Here is a 26,281-nt window from a genome sequence, read left to right on the forward strand (position 1 = left end):
AGTGTCAGAGATAATAATCTAACACTACGGTTTAATTTCACCAACAGTGTTGCACAATAAATGTATGAGATGAGTATCCCACAGTGTCACACAATACGTGTATAAGTCAGGAATAGTAATCAAACACTACAATTTAATTTCACCAACAGTGTCGCACAATACGTATATGAGATGAGTACGAAAATATATTACTGTGGTACCACCTTCACCCACAGTGTTGCATAATATGTGTATGAGTCAGAGATAATAATCTGATGCTAAGGTTTAATTTCACCAACGATGTTGCACAATACATGTATGAGAGGAGTATGAAAAAATATATTACTGTGGTATCACCTTCACCCACAGTGTCTCACAATACGTGTATGAGTCAGGAATAGCAAACAACACTGCAATTTAATTACACCAACAGTGTCACACAATACATGTATGAGATGAGTACGAAAATATATTACTGTGGTACCACTTTCACCCACAGTGTCGCACAATACGTGTATGAGCCAGGAATAGTAATCAAACACTGTGTTTTAATTTCACCAACAGTGTCGCACAATACATGTATGACATGAGTACAAAAATATATTATTGTGGTACCACCTTCACCCACAGTGATTACTGTGGTTCCACCTTCACGCGCAGTTTCGCACAATACGTGTATGAGTCAGGAATAGTAATCAAACAATGCGGTTTAATTTCACCAACAGTGTTGCACAATACGTGTATGAGACTACCAGTACAAAATAATAAAATACAGTGGTCTGACCGGCAGTGTCACTAATTATGAAAATAAAATAAACATTGTATAGTACATTGGAGTACAGCACAAACAAACAAAAACAATTTTAGAATGATATTTTAGACTTTTTAGCTTTTATTATTTTAATTTTACACTGGGGCGGAGCCCCTGGATGGATCGACGGGCAGACCACCACTAGGTGGACAGAGCACTGCTTGTCAGATATAACAGACAGTGCACCCCTGGACTGAAACTGGTAGGAGTCGGACACACCAGCCCCTGGATGTACACACAGTATACTGGGGGGTTTTAACAAAGGGACAGAGCACCTGGATATATATAGACAGATCACCCCTTGTCATGTACACCACCAGACGACAGACAGAGCACCCCTGGACTGATACTGAGGACACACCAGCCCCTGGATGTACACACAGTATACTGGGTTTTAACACTGGGGCAGAACCCCTGGATGTATATGGATTATGGATAGATCACCCCTTGTCAGATACACCATTTAACGACAGACAGAGCACCCCTTGACTGATACACTATATACACTATAGCAGCATTAGCCTTTTATATGTATAGATGGGTGTTACAAGATTCAGCACCCATAAGATTTATTGAAAAAAACTAAAAAACACCTTTTAAAAAAAAATGATATGCAGTTTTATGTGTGGGTTGTATTTTAAGTTATTCCAGGAACTATCACTGCATTACTAGTAGTCTCCCTGGCTGAGAGCAGAAGGAGGGTGAGCCGAAGGACAGTGTTCATTTAAAACAATATGAGCATTTCATTCATTGTATTATAGTCAAAAATGTCCGTGAAGTACTTATCACATGGTCATCATGAGAAGCTAAAGCTACTGACGCATGTTTTTTTTCTTTTGAAAGACTCATTGTACTTGATAAAACCTGAATTCAGAACTAAACATTTCACATGCAGTTGAAGTTTACATCACAGACTAATGTTTCACCACTTAACAGTACATTGTAATGCTGCTTTCACATCGCAAATGCCGGATCCTACCCGGTAAGAGAAACGTGTACTTACCGGGTGGGATCCGGCATTTGCAGGCTTTCCGACCCGGCAATATACCGGGTCGGTTGCCATAGCAGCGGAGGGCGCAGCAGGGGCGGGGGTGGAGGCGGCGCCGGGAGATGAGCTCCCATTCACACTGCGCCTGACCCGGTAATCCACCCGGTAATAACCCTTCTTTTTTACCAGGTTGAATTACCGGGTCAGACGACCCGCTAATTCACCAAAGGACCTTTCACATCGCACACGGACCCGTTTCGACACGGCAATATGCCGTGTCGATACCGGGTTTTCAGTGCGATGTGAAAGGGGTATAAGAGTGGTAGTAGAGGTTTATCAAATGTATTCATTCTACATGTGCTCAATCAACTAATTGTACAACAGAAGAAAATGTGTGATACCGTACTTTCCTAATAAGTATACATTATTACATTACATAATTACATTATTTTGATAATTGTTATACAGTATTATAGAAAGGACATGTGCCTTTATTTATATATATATATATATATATATATATATATCAAACATATATTATTTTATCTACTGGAATAATTGTAGGCCTAGAATATTTGCAAGTTAGAAGAGTGCAGTATGCTTGGTCTGTAGTAGCAAATTCATATTTATAACAAGTCCTCAAAAACTGTCATATTATGGAGTCATTTACTATTGCAATGTAAATATGAAACTTCTGACAACCATTGTCCATGTTGTAGCAGCCCAAAAAAGCTCATTTCTGATTGGTAGATATTAATTTCTGCACATTTCTACGTTTCCCCTTGTGTGTTCTAAATATCATCTGCACTGTCAGCAATTTAGTAGCTTATATTATAACGCTTAAACCTCCACCCTCCAGCGTTAACATAAAAATCAGTTTGGACAATTTGGCAGACTTCAAGAACCACTTGTGAACTTCTATATGTATATAAACTTTCCAAATAGGTTCCAAATGAATTCTCTCTTTATAATCAACAGTCTAAAGACAAAGCTATGAATCCCATGTTATTCTTAACTTTCCATCATTACTAAGTTTTAACTCCTCCAAATTAATGTTAAACGTGTATTTAACTGCATACAGTGGCGTAACTAGAAATTTTTCTCCTCCAAGCCAAAAAATTATTTGGCCCCCACAGTGCCACATATGCCCCCTCAGTGCCTGCTCCCCCCAGTACCAGATATTCCCCCACAGTGCCAGGTATATGCCCCCAGTGCCAGATATTCCCCCACAGTGCCACATATGCCCCCTCAGTGCCTGCTCCCCCCAGTGCCAGATATTCCCCAACAGTGCCACATATGCCCCCTCAGTGCCTGCTCCCTCAGTGCCAGATATTCCCCCACAGTGCCAGGTATATGCCCCCAGTGCCAGATATTCCCCCACTGTGCCACATATGCCCCCTCAGTGCCTGCTCCCCACAGTGCCAGATATTCCCCCACAGTGCCACATATGCCCCCTCAGTGCCTGCTCCCCTCAGTGCCAGATATTCCCCCACAGTGCCAGGTATATGCCCCCAGTGCCAGATATTCCCCCACAGTGCCACATATGCCCCCTCAGTGCCTGCTCCCCCCAGTGCCAGATATTCCCCCACAGTGCCACATATGCCCTCCTCAGTGCCTGCTCCCTCCCGCTCCTTTGTGTTGGAGGGACACGGAGGGCACAGCGCGCGCCTCTCCCGTGTCCCTCCTGGCTCTCCGGCCGGTCTAATAAAGGAAGTGCCGGTTCGTGAGCCAATCAGAGCTCACGAATGGTGAGCCCTCCAACACAAAGGAGCGGGGGGGCTTAAATTAAAAAAAAAAAAAAAGGAAGAGAAAATTAAGGTTAAAATATTCTCACAAACAGCTATAAGAAAAATCTGATTAATGTTAATGCTCAGAGCCAAAGCAGAGTAATGCCTCCTCAAGCTAAGGTGGGTTTGGGCCTGTTGTGCTGCATGCATCTGGCCTAGGACGACTTGCCATCATTGATGGGACAATAGATTTCTGAATTATACCAGAATATTCTAAATGAAAATGTCAAGACATCTGTCTATGAGCTGCATATCATGAGAAAGTGGGTCATGAAGCAAGACAACGACACAAAGCTCACAAGTCATTCCACCAAAGAATGGTTAAAGAAGAATAAATGTAAAGTTTTGGAATGACCAAGTCAAAGTGCTGACCTTAATCCAAACAAAATGTTGTGGAAGGACCTGAAGCGAGCAGTTCATGGGAGGAAACCATCAACATAACATGGCTGAAGCTGTTTTGTGTGGAGGAATGGGGTAAAATTCCTCCAAGCCGATCTTCAGGACTAATCAACAATTACTGGAAACATTTATATGCAGTTATAGCTGCACAAGGGGGTTATACCAGATACTGAAAGCAAAGGGTCACATACTTTTGCTACTCTCAGATATATGATATTTGATAATTTTCCTCCAAAAAATAGCACATCTAATTTTTTTGTCTCATTTGTTTCATTTGGTTATTTTTATCTACCTTTAGGACTTGTGTGAAAATCTGAGGTAGTTTTAGGCCAAATTTCTGCAGAAAATTCTGAAGGGTTCACAAACTTTTAAGCACCACTGTAGCTCTATCCACATGGCATTGTTTTCATATAATATTTAGGTTAAAATAAACTTACTTTACACTGTGAGATATCATATTAGTAGAAGCTGCTGATAATCGACAGATCTTTACCAAGCAGTGACTTTTATGTCATAGCTCAGTGACATCACAAAGGCTGTTTAATGATGTTAGCTAGTCACAAAAGATTACGAAAATGATAGATCTCAACTAATCTGAATTTCACTACTGCTATATCCATCTATCTCTATACATCTAACATGTTCATGTATTTAGTTTAAAATACTCTTACTTTATCCTGTTAGATGTCATATTATTATTATTATTATTATTATTATTATTACATTTTATTTTTAAGGCGCCACAAGTGTTTCGCAGCGCCGTACAAAGGCCAGTACAGGGAGACAAAACAACATTACAGTAAAAAACAAAAAACAAAAATAGAGTACATATAACAAAGAGCACCACAATTCCCAAAACATAATACATCTTAGATGTACAGTAAGTAGTGTTTGACTGATTAGTGCACTACTAGGAGCTGATGGCCATAGATAGAGATGAGCCTTTACCAGCAGGAGAAAAAGCGGGTAAAGATGTTTGCTGAGTAGGAGAGGGCTGTGTGTGAAATGTGTCAAGAAGAGGGTTTTGACAACAAGAGGAAAGAGGGCCCTGCACTGAGGAGCTAACAGTCTAGTAAGAAGGAGCAACAGATGACATGAGGTGCAAGCAGGTGGGAGGTAGCCTGAGGGCAGGGTGTAAGCAAAGCAGAGATGATCAAGGCATGAGGCAGGGGGATGGAGGAGCAGCCTCAGGACTAGGTTATGCATCAGAAGGGTACGCTTTGATGAATAGGTGAGTTTTCAGTGCCCGTTGGAAGCTTTGCAAGGTCGGGGAAAGCACAATGGAGCGGGGGAGCGTGTTCCACTGAAGGAGTGCAGCACCGGCAAAATCTTCAACTCCAGCATATACCGCTGACTGTTCTATATCAAGCAGATCAAGACTTTTGGAGCAAAGTTACATTATATCACAAAAGCTGTTTACGATGATAGCCACTCACAAATACTGAAATGATTTAAATCTCAACTTGCATTCATTTCACCACTGCTATCTATATATTTATATCTAACATTATTTCATTTCATTATTTTCATTTAATATTTTGGCCAAAATAAATGTACCATAACAGTGGTGCATGCAGGGTGGGTTTCTGAGTACCCAGTGGCTGCTGAGTAGCTCTCCACAGTCACAGTGACTGCCGCAGGATTGGAGCCAACGCATGCAGCTCCTTAGAGAGCTCTGCAGATGACAGTGGGGAGGGGAGCTGTGGGCTCTGCGGCAGCGGGAGGGCGGCCGTCACTTGGCAGCAGCGGGAGTGGCAGCATCGGGAGGGTGGCCATCTCTCGGCAGCAGTGGTAGCGGCAGTCACTCGGGAGCAGCAGTGATGGAAGGCACACTTGGTTGCTCTAACATCTAGAGCTGCCGACACTTGGCAGCTTGGCACTGTTATGCATTTGGACATTGTATATTTATTTATGTTAAATATGTCTGGCTCTCCCTTAATTAAATGAACTCTCAGCAGCAATATACATTTTATATATTTATAATATATATATATATATATATAAACAAACAAGTAAAAAAACGCACTCAGCTGCAGTCCTTAATTCAAGGGTGCCAGGTCAATCAACTAGATATACAAAACATCCACACCATGAGGCTCCAGCAGGGCTATGTTGAAGATGAGACCAGCACTCCACTTAAACAATTTTAATATTGTCCAAAGTGCATGTGCAAAATCAGCATATTTGATAAGAACAGTTCATTCTAACAGGCATACCTTATAAATGTCTCACAAAACGAATCCATTCTGGAGATATCCATCCAACCCAGTCTCAATTCCCAGCAGCTGTTTCGGTCACCACCGTCATCAGGGGAGTATCAATCACATACTGCTCAATATATATATGCTTGTGATTAGATCTAAGTGTACTCACCTGTCCCCCACGCCAATCAAGTGTCCCGCCAATCGCCATGGACAACACGCCGCCAGATCGCCAGGACATCAGTCACCCGCATCATAGTACCACCCGAAAATGATGACTACGTGACTGGACCCGCGTCTCCATGTTATCACCAAGGAAACCGGGCCACCCGTCCGCCACACTGTGATGTCACCCAGAAGTGACGTACGCATGGCAACCACGCGTCACCAGGAACCAATCATGATGCCCAGAGACCAGGCCACCGTGTCTCTCCCGTCACCCCAGGTGACGTGCCCACATCAATACCCGTGTCTCCCATCAACCAACACTGCGTGTTCCCTCAATTCGACATCACACCTGATGGCCCAATGGAAAGAGCGTCATATTGTATACATATATAATCAACACCAAAACCATTAAAACCACCAAATACAAAAGAATAACAGGGTATACAAACATCGCTCTCCCTGGGCAATATACTCTATATTATTACATATGTCCAGTCAATACACAGTTTATTAAGTAATCCGGACCATATAAGATGAACTGTGTTAGTACCATGACAGCGATGTATGATCTCCAGTGTACGCTAATGTCAAACGTAACCCACAAGCCAGTGACACTGGAACTTAATCTAGAAGCCAAACATCTGTTATCCCTTTCACGGGTAATTAGCGTACACTGTGCACCCATCTATTAAACATCACATTGACATCATAAACATTATATACAAACAATCACAAAATGGAGTTAATAAGTGATGGAGAAATTACAACCAATATTTGAGCACAACCGCTAGAAAACCATACAATACATAGACCAGGGTCATCGGTCTCATCTATCTATCAATCAACTACCAATGTATCTATCTCTCACAGAAAAACTGAAAATGATAATTCCTCATTTAGCCCATTTGAGGCCGTAGAGTTCAATTGATATATCCATCTACTTTCTTGTCTCAATAAGATTTTGTTTCTATCACCTCCCCTTCTCAATGGCGGTTTGTGGTCAAGTGGCATAAATTTGAAATCCTTCATGGTATGTCCACTCTGGACACAATGTTTCGCCAATGGTTGAGTGCTGGGTTCCAATAGTTGTGAAGCTTTTTTAATTGAGGATCGGTGCATCAAAATCCTTTCCTTTACCATACGTATGGTTTTACCCACATACAGTTTCTTACATGGGCATACAGTTACATAAGTCACATATCTGGTTTCACAGGACATCCGATGATGTAGTGGATATTTATCTCCCTATGTGGGGTGATCAAAGGTTTTCCCAGTAAGCATAAAGCTGCAATTAGCACAGCCACCACACTTAAAGGCTCCTGTTTGCAGCCTGTACTAGACACTGCTCTTGGACTAATGTCCGAGTATGACAGCCTTTCTTTTAGATTCCTACTCCTCTTATAACTGAACAACCGAGTATTTTTACAACAGCCGCTCATTGTCGGATCCAATTGGATGATATGCCAATGTTTAATTATGTTTTTTTTCACCATGCTCGAAGTAATAGCATACGTATTTGCAAAGACCAAACGGTCTATGTCATCTTTCCTTTTGTGAGGCTTAAGCAGATCCTCCCATTTGCTTCTTAAGTATTTCATCACAGCTTAACGCACCTCCCACGGATCATAACCGCGATCAATAAAGTTCTGCCGCATATTCGCCTGAGCCTCAGGTAATTTAGTAGCATCTGAAGTAATCCGTGCCACTCTCACTAGCTGTGAGAATGGGAGTCCCTTTTTAAGGGGTTGGGGGTGGAAACTCGTAGCCAAGAGGAGGGTATTTTTATTAGTCAGTTTTTTTATAAATACTCTTTGTGAAACAGCCATCTTTAATGCCTATAAGAACATCCAAATATTCTATACATATGGTACTACACTGATAGGTGACCCTGATAGACTCAGGCCTACTATTCAATTTATTGACAAATTTAGTAAGAGCCAACTCTCCAGCAGTCCACAACATAAAAAGATCGTCTGTGAACCGTACATAGAACAAAATTAATTTAGAAAAATCCAAATCCTGCATGATATTGAGATGCTCAAATTCATACATAAATACATTTGCATATGACGGGGCCATGTTTGACCCCATCACCGTCCCATTCAATTGCAAATAAAAAGAGTTATTAAATAAAAAAATAATTCTTGTGCAAAATGATCTGAGTAAGCAACATCAGGTAATCAACTGGCGGACCAACATAACGTGGACTGGTGCAGATGGCTCTCCTAACTGCCTCAATGCCTTCACAATGATTAATATTTGTGTATATGCTGGTGACATCCAGGATTCGAGCCAACACATGCAGCTCCTTAGAGAGCTCAGCAGATGACAGTGGGGAGCTGTGGGCTCTTGGTGGCAGCGGGAGGGCGGCCATCACTCGGCAGGAGTGGCAGCAGTGGGAGGGCAGCCGTCACTATGCAGCAGCGGTAACGGCAGTAACTTGGTAGCAGCAGGACTGGTAGGCACACTTGGTTGCCCTAACTTCCAGAGCTACCGACACTTGTCCTCTTGGCACTATCATGCATTTGGACATTGTTTATTTTAAATATGTCCGTCTCTCCCTTAATTAAATGAAGTCTCAGCAGCAATATACATTTCACACACACACACACATATGTGGAGGGGGGGGGGGATATGTTGGCATATTACCTTATTGTATTTGTATTCTAAAGGTGCCCGTACACAAGTGCGATTTTGCCTGATTTAATTCTTTTAGATGTTTCGGGCCGATAAATCGGATGAAAATGGGCAAATCACATGTGCTTTACCTTCATTCCGATCCGATGCGTGGTCCTGTGAGCATCGGACCGGAGCTCCTAGATCGGAAGTACTGCACTATAGATATGTCGGATTCCACAAGCATTGCTTGGATCGCATATGATACATTGTATGCAAAAGGACCGCATACGATGTATCGTATGTGATCCTGCCGCCCGGGAAGCTGCTGGGGAAATCTTATGTGACTTCTCCCTCGGAGAAGTCGTATAAGTGTATGGGCACCTTAATGTTAGTAAAAATTCACGTATTTTTATTTTCATTTTGATAGCCATTTATCACTTTTACAGCTTTTTTATATTAAGGTTCTCTATATCACACTTGACATATAATTATTACTTATTGAGTCCATTTTTACAAGTCTTAGCACAGTGATGGCTAACCTTGACACTCCAGCTGTTGTTGAACTACACATCCCAGCATGCCCTGCATCAGTTTTAGCCTGGTCAAATAGCAAAACTGTAGCAGGGCATGCTGGGATGTGTAGTTCAACAACAGCTGGAGTGTCAAGGTTAGCCATCTCTGTCTTAGCACTATATAAATGTTTTATTGGGCCGGAGATAGTTTATGTGCCCTCATAATGTCATTCATTATCATATTGTATGCACTGATTACCCTTTGTGCAGCGGTTATTGAAGACAATGTGGTGTGTATATGTTTTTAGCGTTGCTTAGGTCACTCAGCCTGGACCTGCAATGTCACATCTGCCATATGGGCTGATCACGGAAGTGAACGGGCGGAGTCACTTGCGGCGTGACTGGGGAGAACGCCGGTGGGGGAATCCTGGTGGGTAAGTTGGTATTTATTATTCACTTAAGTGCTCTTGTATTTTGTTCTGAAGAAGGGGAAGATATGCCAGAAATGTCAACCTCACAATACACATTTAGATTGTTATATCAGACTCCAAGTGCCGTGTCATACCGCCGCCGTGGCCGCCGGCCTTGTCTCTCCGGGGGTGCTGGCTGTCCGGGCGGTCGTCCTCGCTGGCGGCCTCTGCCTCCCGGCGCTCCATCCGGCACCCGTAGTGTGGACGTCGCGGGTGCGCCCGACGTTCACTAGGGACGGGTGACGTCATCGGCGCTCCTCCAATCAGGTGCTGGTGGGAAGTACAAATTCAGACGCCGGGCAGAGCTCCGGCGCCTGAGTATCATCGCTACTACTACTGTACCTGTGATCTCCAGAGCTCCGTGCCTTCAGCACCTCCGTGCCTCAGCATCTCCGTGCCTCCAGCATCTCCGTGCCTCAGCACCTCCGTGCCTCCATCATCTCCGTGCCTCAGCACCGCCGTGCCTCAGCACCTCCGTGCCTTAGCACCTCCGTGCCTCAGCATCTCTGTGCCTCAGCACCTCCGTGCCTCAGCACCTCCATGCCTCCAGCATCTCCGTGCCTCAGCACTGCCGTGCCTCAGCACCTCCATGCCTCAACATCTCCATGCCTCAGCACCTCCGTGCCTCAGCATCTCCGTGCCTCAGCACCTCTGTGCCTCAGCACCTCCGTGCCTCAGCATCTCCGTGCCTCAGCATCTCCGTGCCTCAAAGCACCCCAGCGTCTCTAAGCGCCTCAGCACCTTCAAACACCCCAGTACCTCTAGCATTTCAGTGCCTCTAGCACCTCAGTGCCTCTAGCACCTCAGTGCCTCTAGCACCACAACATCGCTCACGGTGAGCTTTTGGTACTCTCCACCACTTCATCAGCACCTTTACAAGTCTTGTCTTTCAGGAGAACTTCAAGCGCCCACCTGTGCCTTCTACCGTCCTAATCCTGCATGAGGAAGACCTACATCCGGCCATCTCTGCTGCGACCCAGTAGCGGTTCCTCTTCCCGGTCACCGGAAGAAGCCCCGAGTCCACAGCACTTCCAGACCAGGTCAGTGATATGCCGCCTCTTCATTCTAGGTGTATCAGGGGCTGTGTCGTCAGTGGAAGGCACAGGGGCAAGTATGCTTCCGGGATCCCGGCGTCGGTAAGCTGACCGGCGGTCTCCTGACCGCCGGTCAGCCGTACTACACCCTATATATATATATATATATATATATATATACACATACACACATTTGGATACCCCTCTCAGAATTCATGCGTTTGCCCAGGCATAAATTGTGAGATGTAAAATATGCGATACAGCTGACAGCTACAGCTAACAGCTGTCAGTTTTATACCAAGCATTGAATTTTAGACCATAACTTTGAGATTTTATCCTGCAGTCTTGAGAATTGAGGAACTTCCCAAATTAGTCCCAAGTTGTAATGGTGATTAGAATATTGTTCTTCAGTGCTGAAAAGTGTAACCCTGTCCTACAGTAGGTGAACTTTTAAACTGTTTAAGATGTTAGTTATATTAGCCTACTAAGATATATCTCAATCTATATTTATTTATTTATTTATTAACAGTTTCTTATATAGCGCAGCATATTCCGTTGCGCTTTACAATTAGAACAACAGTAATAGAACAAAACTGGGTAAAAACAGACAGACATAGAGGTAGGAAGGCCCTGCTCGCAAGCTTACAATCTATAGGGAAATAGGCATAGATACACAAGGATAGATGCTACCTATTGCATAATGGTCCACCAGATTGCTAGGTTCTTAATGGGTTGTATGATGATACCCCACAAAGTTATCCAAGTGTCAGGAGGGTGTGAGACTAAAGAAAGACAAGATATGTGATGTTATGAATACTCTACAGAGGATGTAATTAGATAGGGAAGCACTGAAGGTTATGTGGGTGGGTCTGGAATTTGATAGGCTTGTCTGAAGAGGTGAGTTTTCAGGGAACATTTAAAGGTTTGGAGACTAGAGGCGAGTCTTACTGTGCGTGGGAGGGCATTCCACAGAGTGGGTGAAGCCCGGATAAAGTCCTGTAATTTTGAGTGTGAACAAGTAATGCGTGTGGATGAGAGACGTAGATCTTGTGCAGAGCGGAGAGGTCGGGTAGGGAGATATTTTGAGATGAGTGAAGAGATGTATGTTGGTGCAGTTTGGTTAATAGCCTTGTATGTGAGTAAAAGTATTTTATATTTAATACGGTAGAATACCGGTAACCAATGGAGGGACTGACAGAGCGGATCTGCAGACGATGAACGTCTGGCAAGGAAGATTAGCCTCGCAGCTGCATTCAAAATGGATTGTAGTGGTGAGAGCCTATGTTTGGGAAGACCGGTCAGGAGACTATTACAATAATCAATGCGGGAGATAATGAGAGCATGGATTAGAGTTTTTGCTGTGTCTTGTGTAAGATAATCTATATGAATTTCTCCACTGATATCTACTAATTTATCTCTTTCCATCTAACATTATTTTCATATAATATTTAGGTTACAGTAAGCATACTTTACACTAATATATTATAACAGCAGATACAGCTGACAGTTACATAATCAGCCTACTGAGGTGAAAAATCACAATATACCTGCATTTCACCTCTGATTATCTATCTATCTATCTGTCTATCTATCTATCTACCTATCTGACTCTGAGGGGTATATTTACTATAAGTTGATCGATATATATATATATTTTTTTTTTTGGTCGATGTTGGGTCGATTTTTTATCTATTATGTGTTTCAGGGTCTAAATCACACATTTAATAACAGATGATTTTTGACATCCTTTTAAAAAAAATATGCCAGAAATCATCTGTAAGTAAATGTGGGATTCTGGGTTGATTTTTGGTCAATGTTTGATCGATGTTTGGTCGATTTTGTATTTCAGGGACTAAATTCCCTATTTACCATTATGATTTTTGAATTATTTTTTTTTACAATATCAAAAATCTTCTGTTGGTAAATGTGCGATCTAGACCCTTAAACACAAAATTGTTCAAAAACCAACCAAACATCCAAACATTGACCAAAATAAACTTTTAGTAATTATACCCCTAGCTATCCATCTAACATTATTTTCATATAATATTTAGGTTATTATAAACTAACTTTACGGGGGGCGTGGCCGGGAGGCAGAAGGCAGCAGACATACTTCATATGAGCTCCTGCTGCTGGAAACCTTATATACCCATTTCAGGGTATTTATCTGCCCCTGCCCTCAGATAAACAGATCCCAAGCCCCTTACATAACGACTGGGTACATCCCTGCTAGAACCGCGGAATCGGGGAGCACCTTTTGGAGCTCCCGCGGATTGCGGCCTGCAGGCACCTACTAGACCGGGGCCTCAATTTCTGCCTCAACCCGGAAGGCCTTCCGGGACTGGAGTGGCTGTGACGCGGATCGCCCCACTGCCTCTGAGAGACGGAGCAGACGCCGGAACTGACCTGAGGCGGACACTGAAAGACTGCTGCAGTGCTCACGACCCGGCCGGCTGAAGCCGTCGGCGGGGAAACGGACTGTGCGGTGCCCGGCGGACGTGCGGGAGGAAGGCCTCGCTCCAGGCTTGGAGCTCAGGCCCGCAACCACCCCGACGACACACGCTGCCCGTGGACCACCAGATGCAGATCGCGCACGTGATATTGAACTGCGCCACCGACCAGGAGACTGACGCGTCAGAGCTGCTGCTACGGGAAGCACACCACGGTAAGGTTGTGCAACAAAGTAGCTCCTGCACACTAATACCCACACATAACTACTGGCCCCAGTGGGCTCCGGAATATTAAACATTTTTAGGGGACTAAAATATTACACCCAGCTCCTGGTACTGTTCCCCTCCCCACGATTTCTGAGACAGCTGCTTACGACTAATGCCGGCTGTCTTGTTGACATAACCTATATCTCCCCCAGAGGAGTCGCTGCACTCACAAGTCGCAATCCCACACATAAATATGTGAAAACCACAGATGGTTGCTCCACTGGTGTGACTGCTGACCTGATGTTTCCTTAGCGCCATGTGGAGGGGCTACTGCACGGCGACGGCCCAAATAATTCTATGTCACCTGGGATAAGTAAATGTGACGCATCATACCAACTCTCTTTCTAACCCGATCTCATGGTGAGAGGCAAGAAGAAAAACAAGGCGAAGACCAGGCCAGATGAGACTCCAAATTCGACGGCCCGCCGTTCCTCAGATCTACGTCAGTTTCTGACTACAAACATAACAAGCCCGACCTCCATCCACGCCGTCCCTGACTCTCCAATCATTGATACACAAGAGGAAGTCATGGCGACTCCTTCGACCCCACAACCGCCATTGTCCGCATCTTTGACAACTGATATTAGCGAGATACTTGCACATGTTAAGTCACTCCCTACGAAACAGGACTTCTCAGCTTTAGAGACCCGGTTACTGTCTACCATCAAACGGGAAGTGACCGCGCTGCAACAGGATATGGCGCAGATAGCGACCCGTGTCGATGTTTTGGAACGCCATGAAACAGTTAGCTTATCCTCTTTAACTGGTTTTCAGGAGGTGATTTCCCAACAGAGGAGAGATATAGTCTTCCTTAAGTCAAGAGTCGAACATATGGATAATCGTGGGAGGCGGAATAATATTAGGGTTAGGGGGCTCTCGGAAAATATCCAACAGGCGGATCTGACGAATGCACTGACAAAGATATTTGGAGGACTTATCGACTTGGATTCGGATGAGGACATTATGATTGACAGAGCACACCGGGCGCTCCGACCTCGGGGTATACCATCGGACAGACCCAGAGATGTGATTTGTAGACTCCATTACTATACTCAAAAAGAGGAGATAATGAGAAAGGCCCGTCAACTGGATAACATAGATTTCCAAGGCGATAAGATTCAGTTGTTCCCAGACCTGGCGTGGTCAACACTACAACAACGCAGAACCCTGAAACCCCTTACAGATTCCCTTCGGAAACTTGAACTAAAGTACAGATGGGGTTTCCCCTTTTCTCTTCAGGTCTCCCACAATGGCAAGATAGCAATGCTCTCAAAGCCACCTGATCTACCGGCCTTTTTCGCAACTCTGGGCGTCCCACCAATCCAGTTACCTGAATGGGACTCTTACCATCATCAGCCCACTATACCAATCACGACTCCTCCAGATGACACATGGCAACAAGTACGATCCCAGCGTGGACGGGAGACTCCGCCCACAAGTTCACATTCTTCAAAGCCTCCATGAGCAGGACATTTTAATTGTATTAAGATGATAGTTCATATATCTATTGACACATCTGCTGCTCTTTAGACACGTGATATAACATGTTTCTAAAATATGTGGCCTGCCATGTTAACAGTTCCTTCAGTTAGGTGGTTTCTTTTCATCATTGTTGCTGCAATGGAAACGTGTTCAGATTACTACTTATATGTTTCTCATCACGTTTCTCGCAAAATTTAGCTCTCACGGTTTAGTGTTTTGAGTGATGCTTGTGATTTTCCCCAGGTGATTATTCTTATTATTGTCTTTTTGTATTTTTGCTTTTCCTTTCTTTCTTTAAAGAATACATTTGTGATGCAAAGGCGGTCGCCGCCCTTGGCCCCCCCGTAAGACCCCCACCATGCTGCATCCCCTTTTCTCATGGGTTGGGAGTCGGCGGACTACCGCTCCCACCCCATTTGCAGCATTTTTTGTTTTCATGTTGTTACTCATAAAGTTTAGGATTAATGTATCTTGCAATGTATCTTTCCACATTGCTTCTCTTTTCTCCACTTTTCACGGTTTCCTTTCTAAACTAACAAACTTTTCTAATACCCTTACCTATTCCCTCTGTATCCCTATGGTAGGAAGGTTTATTGTCAATGTGATACAACTTCAATAACAATGGGTCCAGACACACTACGGGTAACTACTCTTAATGTAAAAGGCCTGAATATTCCTGAAAAAAGATCTAAACTCCTTAAGTGGCTTAGAGACGAGAGAGTGGATGTTGCCCTGCTGCAGGAAACACACTTTAGGATTGGCAGCGTCCCATCACTTAAATGTCACTATTACCCCCATGTTTTCTTGGCTAACAATCCCTCTGGAAAGACGTTGGGTGTAGCTATTCTCTTGGCCCGTCACTTCCCTGTCCTAAATGTTTCCTCCCACAGACTAGTAGAGGGGAGGGGCTTACTGGTTAAGTGTGATATTCAAGGTCAACGTTTTTCCTTTTTAAATGTATACGCTCCCAACTCTAAGCAGCCCTCTTTCTTGGCTTCGGTGTTGGAAACTGTTGAGCCTCTCCTTGAGGGAGTGGTGGTGATGGGAGGAGATTTGAATTGGACGCTTGATCCCCTTCATGACACCTCTAGGAAGATTGCCCTCCGCCCGGAGAAGGAGTATAGGAGAGTGCGACGCGCCCTGCTCGACCACCAGCTGATTGACTCATGGAGACTGACACATCCCTCTGAGGTAGATTTTTCTTTTTACTCACATCCCCATCAAACATATTCCAGAATCGACTATCTATTTCTAAGTCATCGCCACCTACATTTGATTTCAGAATCCTCGATGGGGCAGATTGTCTGGTCAGACCATGCCCCGGTTAATCTTACTATTCGTCTCCCAACACATACGAGACATCAATGGTTATGGCGTTTTAATGATACCCTGTTGCAAGACGTAGTATGTCGTTCGCAACTGGAATCGGCCCTAGACTCCTATATTGACATCAACGATATGGAGGATATCTCTAAAATCTCAGTATGGGAGGCACACAAATGTGTTCTGAGGGGGGTGTGTATCCAACTAGGCTCAATACGTAAAAAACAGAGGGAAAAACTTCGAGAGGACTTGCTATCCAGGATAAAATCTCTAGAACTCCTTCATAAAAAATCCCAGACTCCCCAACACTATTGTGATCTTGAGGCCGCCCGTGCCGACTTGAATAAATTGCTCTCTGACAGGGTTAAATTTTCCTACAGGAAGTGCCGCAGCAGATATTATCAATGGGGCAATAAACCGGGGAAATTGTTAGCTAGGGCCCTCCGTGAGCAACGCGCACTCACCTTTATTCACCTAATTAAGGATAACAAGGGCCGACCCCAACATGAGACTATTAAAATCGCTAAAGCCTTTCAGGAATACTATTCCACATTATATAACCTTTCGGGGCCATCTGGGCGGACAGACAAGATATCCCATCAGGCAGCCATATCTTCTTACTTGAGATCCTTAAATTTCCCGACATTATCCAAGGCAGATGCAGATGACCTGGACGTGCCCTTCTCTGCTGAGGAGGTCATGAAAGCTATTGATTCCTCGCCCAATGGTAAAAGTCCAGGCCCAGACGGATTTACTATTGCCTATTACAAGGCTTTCAGGGAAAGACTAGTGCCTCTCCTTGTGAGAGCCTTCAACACTATCTCTGACACGTCCCATTTCTCCTCTCAGTCCCTCGAAGCACACATTACAGTCCTACCCAAGGAGGGCAAAGACCCCAGTCTTTGTACCAGTTACCGACCGATTTCGCTGCTGAATATTGATATAAAACTTTTTGCTAAATTGGTAGCCAACCGTCTTAAGCATTTGTTGCCGACATTGATTCATGGAGATCAGACGGGTTTTGTTGTGGGCCGCGAAGCCAGGGATAACACATCCAAGGTACTTAACATGATACACTACGCTAACCAGTCCGCGTCCCCCTCGATCCTATTATCCACGGATGCAGAAAAGGCATTTGATAGGGTGGGCTGGGATTTTTTGATTGGCATTTTGAAACACCTGGGGCTGGGCAACGCATGTCTTCATAGAATCCTATCACTATACACTACCCCGTCTGCTAGAATAAAAATTAATGGCTCCCTATCGGATTCCTTCACCATCTCAAATGGCACAAGACAGGGCTGCCCACTATCCCCATTACTTTTTGTCCTGTGCATGGAAGCTTTAGCTAGAAGTATACGTGCAAACCAAAATATTTCTGGTCTTCTGGTAAGAGGGAGGGAATATAAACTGGCCCTCTATGCGGATGATTTATTAGCTTTGATTTCGAATCCGGTTATCTCGCTCCCTAATCTGATGTTGGAGTTTGATAGGTTCGGAGCCCTTTCTAATTTCAAGATTAATTACTCCAAATCTATAGCCCTAAATTTGACTGCCTCCCCTACTGTGATAACGAGCTTGAAGTGCTCGTTCCCCTTCACTTGGCATGACCATAAGTTGAAATACTTGGGGGTTATATTATCCAATGACCTATCTAAATGTTTCTCCCTAAATTTTGATCCCTTATTGAAAAAGCTCCGCATAGATTTTCAAAAATGGAGGAAATTACGACTATCCTGGTTTGGTAGAATTAACGTAGTTAAAATGAATGCCTTGCCTAGGATATTGTTTTTTCTCCAAACCCTCCCCATATATATCCCCCCCCAGTGGTTTAGGGACATCCAAAATCTTATCCGAGCTTTTGTTTGGGGTAGCAATACACCTCGATTTAAGCACGATATATTATTCCGGAGAAAACACCAGGGGGGACAACAACTTCCACACATTCCCAGTTATTATCATGCAATACACTTGAATAGAGTCCTGGAATGGACACGAGCAAAAGACTGTAGACAATGGGTGCTCCTAGAGGAAGGTTGCCTCCCACACTATATAGAAATCACGCCATGGCTTCCAACCTTCCCAAAGGTGTCCCATCCCACAGTATCTCCCACACTTAAAGTGTGGAGCGTGCTTAGATTGAGAGGTCATATATCTTCCAAATGGTCACCATTAACTTCTTTTATCTCTAACTCGGAGTTTATTCCGGGTCTCCAGGGATCGGCCTTCGCCTTGTGGGCGGAGAGTGGGCTTTTCAGGGTCGGTCAGCTGGTGGGTTCGAGTGGGATACGTTCGTTTTCGGATATTCAATCCCTCTGGACTATATCGAAATCTGATTTTTGGAAATTTCTTCAGGTTCACCACTTTGTAACATCCTCCAGGCATCGTCCCGATATGACCAGAGAACTCACCGCTTTTGAAAAGATGTGCGTTTCCCCTCGAGCCCCCACTCACACTGTTTCCCAGATTTATGTGATCATCATAGAAGACCTCTTTCCTCAACCCCCTACTTTTATGAGTGCCTGGGAGAAAGTAATGCCAACGCTAGCTTCACAATCTAATTGGGAATTGGTATTTCGCAACACCCAGGCAAGTGCGTTATGTTTGTCGACAATGGAAACTCTTTATAAACTGATTTATAGGTGGTACAGGACTCCTGTGGCACTTAATAAGATGTTTCCGACCCTTTCAGGCCTCTGCTGGCGATGTAGAAGAGCCCCTGGAAACTTCCTGCATATATGGTGGGAATGTCCTCTCATGGCGCACTTCTGGAGGGATGTTGTTAAATGCTCAGCATTGATACTGGGAGGTACCGTCCCCAGTAACCCGGAGTTTTGGCTCCTCAACCTCACACCTGGAGGTTCATATTCTTATAAGGGTTCACTATTACGCCATCTCAATAATGCAGCCAAAGCAGTCATACCAATCCTATGGAGATCATCCTCATCCCCTTCAATTAAACAATGGTTCAATAAGATTGATTACTTCCTAGATATGGAGGATCTTATTTCCTTCTCATTGGGAAGATCAGTAGACTTCACAGCCACTTGGTTCCCCTGGTGTGAGTTTAAGGAATCATCCGTATATAAGACATACATATCAGCCTAAACTATATTCTTAAAGGATTGGTCCCGATGCCCTCCCGTCACATCTCAGGCCCCTAGACGATTACGCGCCTTGCCTTTCTTATTTAAGGACTCATTTACATATTTTAGACAATTACCTCTATCTTAAACATACGACTCGCTACCTTCCCTCCCCCTCCCCCCCTCTCTCTCCACCTCTTCCTTCTTTTCCCTCCTCTTTTTCTTTTTCTCTTACATTAACCTCTTATGTTACGCTGTTTTACCATATGGTTATTTCGATGTGAATGTTTGAGACCAAAAATAGGCAATGCTTTCAGGTATGTTAGAGGACTTAATTGCGATTGATTGCTGTTTGATTGGCAAGATTTGATCTTCTACAGTCATTCTTCTGTTGTTTAACCTGTATAATCATTGTCGCAATAAAAACAGTTTACGTAAAAAAATAAACTAACTTTACACTATGAAATGTCATATCAGCATATACAGTGACAGTAGTATTTCAAGCAGTGACTTTTAGATCATAGCTGAGTGACATTACAAAGGCTGTTTATGATTTTAGATAATCATGTGATCAGAGTACTGATCACATGATCGCAAGCTGAAATTGGTGAGAGCATTTGAGGCAGAGAGATGGATAGTTGTTGAAGATTAATATTGTTAAATTCTGCAGGTTTTAGGAGGCATGGTAGACTTCATTGAGTTTGAAGTAATGGAGGAGAGCTTGCAGGTGATAAGATTGTGATCTGAGCAAGGAAAAGTAGTGTTAATGAATTTAGAAACTAAGCATGGTCTGTTGAATACAAGATCAAGGCAATGTCCCTCCTGATGAATAGAGGAATCAGTCCACTGGGAGAGGCAGAGAGAGGTGGTTAAAGTGAGTAGTTTGGAGGCATGGGCAGATTGTGGACTCACAGTAGGGATATTGAGATCACCCATGATGATGGTGGGGATGTCAGAGGATAAGAAGTGAGGAAGCAGAAAAATCTTTCAGAAATTCTCTGGGATGCCCATGTGGGTGATAGATAGCTGCAACACGCAGAGAAAGGAGTGAAAATCCTGACAGAATGTACTTCAAATTATATAAAATGTGTGCTAGAATCTGTAGTAGAACTGTATATGTGAAAGATTGGAATAGTAATATTCCAACCCCACCTCCTTTACTGTTACCAGGTCTGAAGATGAGTGTGAAGTAGAGACCACCATGTGAAAGAGCTGCAGGGAGGCTGTGTCTAAATGTATGAGCCATGTTTCTGTTATAGCCAGTAGATTGATGCTACTAGAGATGAAGATGTCATGAATGGATGTTAATTTGTTTCAAACAGAGCATGTATGCCATAAAGCACATTTTAGTGATTTGGAGGGTGATGGGAGACGTGATGTTTATGAGGTTAACTGGATTTATATATTGTTGAAAATGAGCTGAATGTGAGTGGAGCAAGTGGTTGGGGCCCTGATTTGGTGATATGTCACCAGCTAATAAAAGCAGGAAAGAGAGATAAATATAGTGTAGGAGGTTTGTCAATGGTTTTTATGGTGACTTGTTGTGGATGTTGCAGCCACTGTATAAAGATAAGTAAAAAAACTCATGAGAGGGTAGTGGATAATTGAGGCTGCAATGTAGGGGTGAGTTGCAGGGACAGTGAAGGATATAATAGCCTTGGAGAAAATACCAATGAGTTACATGAAAAACAAGCAATTTGTGCTACATGGTGTGTTTGAAATAAAACTAAAGTTATTTAGAGGTAGAGCATGAAGTTACAAATGATAAAGGTCAAATACCTGTTGTCTGATGTTGCTCAATGTTTGTTCAACTTTTTTAACTGTTAATTTTGAAACACTTACTTATAGGAAGACTTTGTGTATATAAATGCGCAGCTTACCCTAGGACTGCATCTAAATAAATACTATGGCAAATGAACACAGGCTACCAGTGAGGCAAATGTTTAGCTGATCAAAGGTGATAAATTACACTGTGTTTTACTATGCAAACACAGGTATTTACAATTGCAAGCAAATCATCATATTACAATTGTTTCTAAACACAAATTGGTTGCATATTGATCACAGAATGAGGATTGCACGGTGATAGCTATGAACATAAATTGAAGTTTCAAAGCAGTTCATCTGTAGTTGTATTAGCTGTTAAATGTTTCTCCTTCAGTTCTCGTCCAGTTTAATGCCAATGTATGTCCATTTTAGTTATCAAATTTTAATCACAAATATAATCTAACACTTTGGGGTATATTTACTAAGGTGCGGGTTTATAGAAGTGGAGATGTTGCCCATAGCAACCACTCAGATTCTACTTATCATTTATCTAGCACCTTCTAAAAGATAATAGCTGGAATCTGATTGGTTGCTATGGGCTATATCTCCACTTCTATAAATCCGCACCTTAGTAAATATACCCCTTTGAATATAACAGTGACTATGCCAGCCTACAGCTGAGCCTCCAGTACCCTAATAAGTATAGCTACAAACATGTATCTGTGTCCACTGATAGATAGATAGATAGATAGATAGATAGATAGATAGATAGATAGATAGATAGATAGATAGACAGATAGATAGCTCTTATTAAAATATATTTTCATTAGAGATGAGCGGGTTCGGTTTCTCTGAAACCGAACCCGCACGAACTTCATGTTTTTTTCACGGGTCCGAGCAGACTCGGATCCTCCCGCCTTGCTCGGTTAACCCGAGCGCGCCCGAACGTCATCATGACGCTGTCGGATTCTCGCGAGACTCGGATTCTATATAAGGAGCCGCGCGTCGCCGCCATTTTCACACGTGCATTGAGATTGATAGGGAGAGGACGTGGCTGGCGTCCTCTCCATTAGAAATTAGATTAGAAGAGAGAGAGAGATTGTGCAGAGTCAGACAGAGTTTACCACAGTGACCAGTGCAGTTGTTGTTAGTTAACTTTTATTTATTTTAATATAATATATCCGTTCTCTGCTATATCCGTTCTCTGCCTGAAAAAAAACGATACACAGCAGCAGCCAGTCACACAGTGTGACTCAGTCTGTGTGCACTCAGCTCAGCCCAGTGTGCTGCACATCAATGTATAAAAGGCAAAGCTTATAATAATTGTGGGGGAGACTGGGGAGCACTGCAGGTTGTTATAGCAGGAGCCCCCAGGAGTACATAATATTATATTAATTTAAAATTAAACAGTGCACACTTTTGCTGCAGGAGTGCCACTGCCAGTGTGACTAGTGGTGACCAGTGCCTGACCACCAGTATAGTAGTATATTGTTGTATGTATTGTATACTATCTCTTTATCAACCAGTCTATATTAGCAGCAGACACAGTACAGTGCGGTAGTTCACGGCTGTGGCTACCTCTGTGTCGGCAGTCGGAACTCGGCAGGCAGTCCGTCCATCCATAATTGTATTACAATATATACCACCTAACCGTGGTATTTTTTTTTCTTTCTTTATACCGTCGTCATAGTGTCATACTAGTTGTTACGAGTATACTACTATCTCTTTATCAACCAGTGTACAGTGCGGTAGTTCACGGCTGTGGCTACCTCTGTGTCGGCAGTCGGCAGGCAGTCCGTCCATCCATAATTGTATTATTATTATAATATATACCACCTAACCGTGGTTTTTTTTTCATTCTTTATACCGTCATAGTGTCATACTAGTTGTTACGAGTATACTACTATCTCTTTATCAACCAGTGTACAGTGCGGTAGTTCACGGCTGTGGCTACCTCTGTGTCGGCAGTCGGCAGGCAGTCCGTCCATCCATAATTGTATTATTATTATAATATATACCACCTAACCGTGGTTTTTTTTTTCATTCTTTATACCGTCGTCATAGTGTCATACTAGTTGTTACGAGTATACTACTATCTCTTTATCAACCAGTGTACAGTGCGGTAGTTCACGGCTGTGGCTACCTCTGTGTCGGCAGTCGGCAGGCAGTCCGTCCATCCATAATTGTATTATTATTATAATATATACCACCTAACCGTGGTTTTTTTTTCATTCTTTATACCGTCGTCATAGTGTCATACTAGTTGTTACGAGTATACTACTATCTCTTTATCAACCAGTGTACAGTGCGGTAGTTCACGGCTGTGGCTACCTCTGTGTCGGCAGTCGGCAGGCAGTCCGTCCATCCATAATTGTATTATTATTATAATATATACCACCTAACCGTGGTTTTTTTTTCATTCTTTATACCGTCGTCATAGTGTCATACTAGTTGTTACGAGTATACTACTATCTCTTTATCAACCAGTGTACAGTGCGGTAGTTCACGGCTGTGGCTACCTCTGTGTCGGCAGTCGGCAGGCAGTCCGTCCATCCATAATTGTATTATTATTATAATATATACCACCTAACCGTGGTTTTTTTTTCATTCTTTATACCGTCGTCATAGTGTCATACTAGTTGTTACGAGTATACTACTATCTCTTTATCAACCAGTGTACAGTGCGGTAGTTCACGGCTGTGGCTACCTCTGTGTCGGCAGTCGGCAGGCAGTCCGTCCATCCATAATTGTATTATTATTATAATATATACCACCTAACTGTGGTATTTTTTTTTCTTTCTTTATACCGTCGTCATAGTGTCATACTAGTTGTTACGAGTATACTACTATCTCTTTATCAACCAGTGTACAGTGCGGTAGTTCACGGCTGTGGCTACCTCTGTGTCGGCAGTCGGCAGGCAGTCCGTCCATCCATAATTGTATTATTATTATAATATATACCACCTAACCGTGGTTTTTTTTTCATTCTTTATACCGTCGTCATAGTGTCATACTAGTTGTTACGAGTATACTACTATCTCTTTATCAACCAGTGTACAGTGCGGTAGTTCACGGCTGTGGCTACCTCTGTGTCGGCAGTCGGCAGGCAGTCCGTCCATCCATAATTGTATTATTATTATAATATATACCACCTAACCGTGGTTTTTTTTTCATTCTTTATACCGTCGTCATAGTGTCATACTAGTTGTTACGAGTATACTACTATCTCTTTATCAACCAGTGTACAGTGCGGTAGTTCACGGCTGTGGCTACCTCTGTGTCGGCAGTCGGCAGGCAGTCCGTCCATCCATAATTGTATTATTATTATAATATATACCACCTAACCGTGGTTTTTTTTTCATTCTTTATACCGTCGTCATAGTGTCATACTAGTTGTTACGAGTATACTACTATCTCTTTATCAACCAGTGTACAGTGCGGTAGTTCACGGCTGTGGCTACCTCTGTGTCGGCAGTCGGCAGGCAGTCCGTCCATCCATAATTGTATTATTATTATAATATATACCACCTAACCGTGGTTTTTTTATACCACCTAACCGTGGCAGTCCGTCCATAATTGTATACTAGTATCCAATCCATCCATCTCCATTGTTTACCTGAGGTGCCTTTTAGTTCTGCCTATAAAATATGGAGAACAAAAAAGTTGAGGTTCCAAAATTAGGGAAAGATCAAGATCCACTTCCACCTCGTGCTGAAGCTGCTGCCACTAGTCATGGCCGAGACGATGAAATGCCAGCAACGTCGTCTGCCAAGGCCGATGCCCAATGTCATAGTACAGAGCATGTCAAATCCAAAACACCAAATATCAGAAAAAAAAGGACTCCAAAACCTAAAATAAAATTGTCGGAGGAGAAGCGTAAACTTGCCAATATGCCATTTACCACACGGAGTGGCAAGGAACGGCTGAGGCCCTGGCCTATGTTCATGGCTAGTGGTTCAGCTTCACATGAGGATGGAAGCACTCAGCCTCTCGCTAGAAAACTGAAAAGACTCAAGCTGGCAAAAGCACCGCAAAGAACTGTGCGTTCTTTGAAATCCCAAATCCACAAGGAGAGTCCAATTGTGTCGTTTGCGATGCCTGACCTTCCCAACACTGGACGTGAAGAGCATGCGCCTTCCACTATTTGCATGCCCCCTGCAAGTGCTGGAAGGAGCACCCGCAGTCCAGTTCCTGATAGTCAGATTGAAGATGTCAGTGTTGAAGTACACCAGGATGAGGAGGATATGGGTGTTGCTGGCGCTGGGGAGGAAATTGACCAGGAGGATTCTGATGGTGAGGTGGTTTGTTTAAGTCAGGCACCCGGGGAGACACCTGTTGTCCGTGGGAGGAATATGGCCGTTGACATGCCAGGTGAAAATACCAAAAAAATCAGCTCTTCGGTGTGGAGGTATTTCACCAGAAATGCGGACAACAGGTGTCAAGCCGTGTGTTCCCTTTGTCAAGCTGTAATAAGTAGGGGTAAGGACGTTAACCACCTCGGAACATCCTCCCTTATACGTCACCTGCAGCGCATTCATAATAAGTCAGTGACAAGTTCAAAAACTTTGGGTGACAGCGGAAGCAGTCCACTGACCAGTAAATCCCTTCCTCTTGTAACCAAGCTCACGCAAACCACCCCACCAACTCCCTCAGTGTCAATTTCCTCCTTCCCCAGGAATGCCAATAGTCCTGCAGGCCATGTCACTGGCAAGTCTGACGAGTCCTCTCCTGCCTGGGATTCCTCCGATGCATCCTTGCGTGTAACGCCTACTGCTGCTGGCGCTGCTGTTGTTGCCGCTGGGAGTCGATGGTCATCCCAGAGGGGAAGTCTTAAGCCCACTTGTACTACTTCCAGTAAGCAATTGACTGTTCAACAGTCCTTTGCGAGGAAGATGAAATATCACAGCAGTCATCCTACTGCAAAGCGGATAACTGAGT

General features: G+C 43.5%; 1 protein-coding gene across 2 annotated transcripts in view; it reads left to right on the plus strand.

The window, feature by feature from the left end:
* Positions 1-9,812: 9,812 nt before the first annotated feature.
* STRC (stereocilin) overlaps positions 9,813-26,281 on the plus strand; it is a 146,630-nt gene continuing 130,161 nt past the window's right edge. For both annotated transcript variants that reach the window (XM_063925879.1, XM_063925880.1), the window contains exons 1-2: positions 9,813-9,898; positions 10,828-10,974. The gene's annotated coding sequence lies outside the window, so the exon portion shown is untranslated. The remainder of the gene's footprint in view (positions 9,899-10,827; positions 10,975-26,281) is intronic.

The sequence above is a fragment of the Pseudophryne corroboree genome, chromosome 6 (genome assembly GCF_028390025.1).
Source record: "Pseudophryne corroboree isolate aPseCor3 chromosome 6, aPseCor3.hap2, whole genome shotgun sequence".
Lineage (NCBI taxonomy): Eukaryota > Metazoa > Chordata > Amphibia > Anura > Myobatrachidae > Pseudophryne > Pseudophryne corroboree.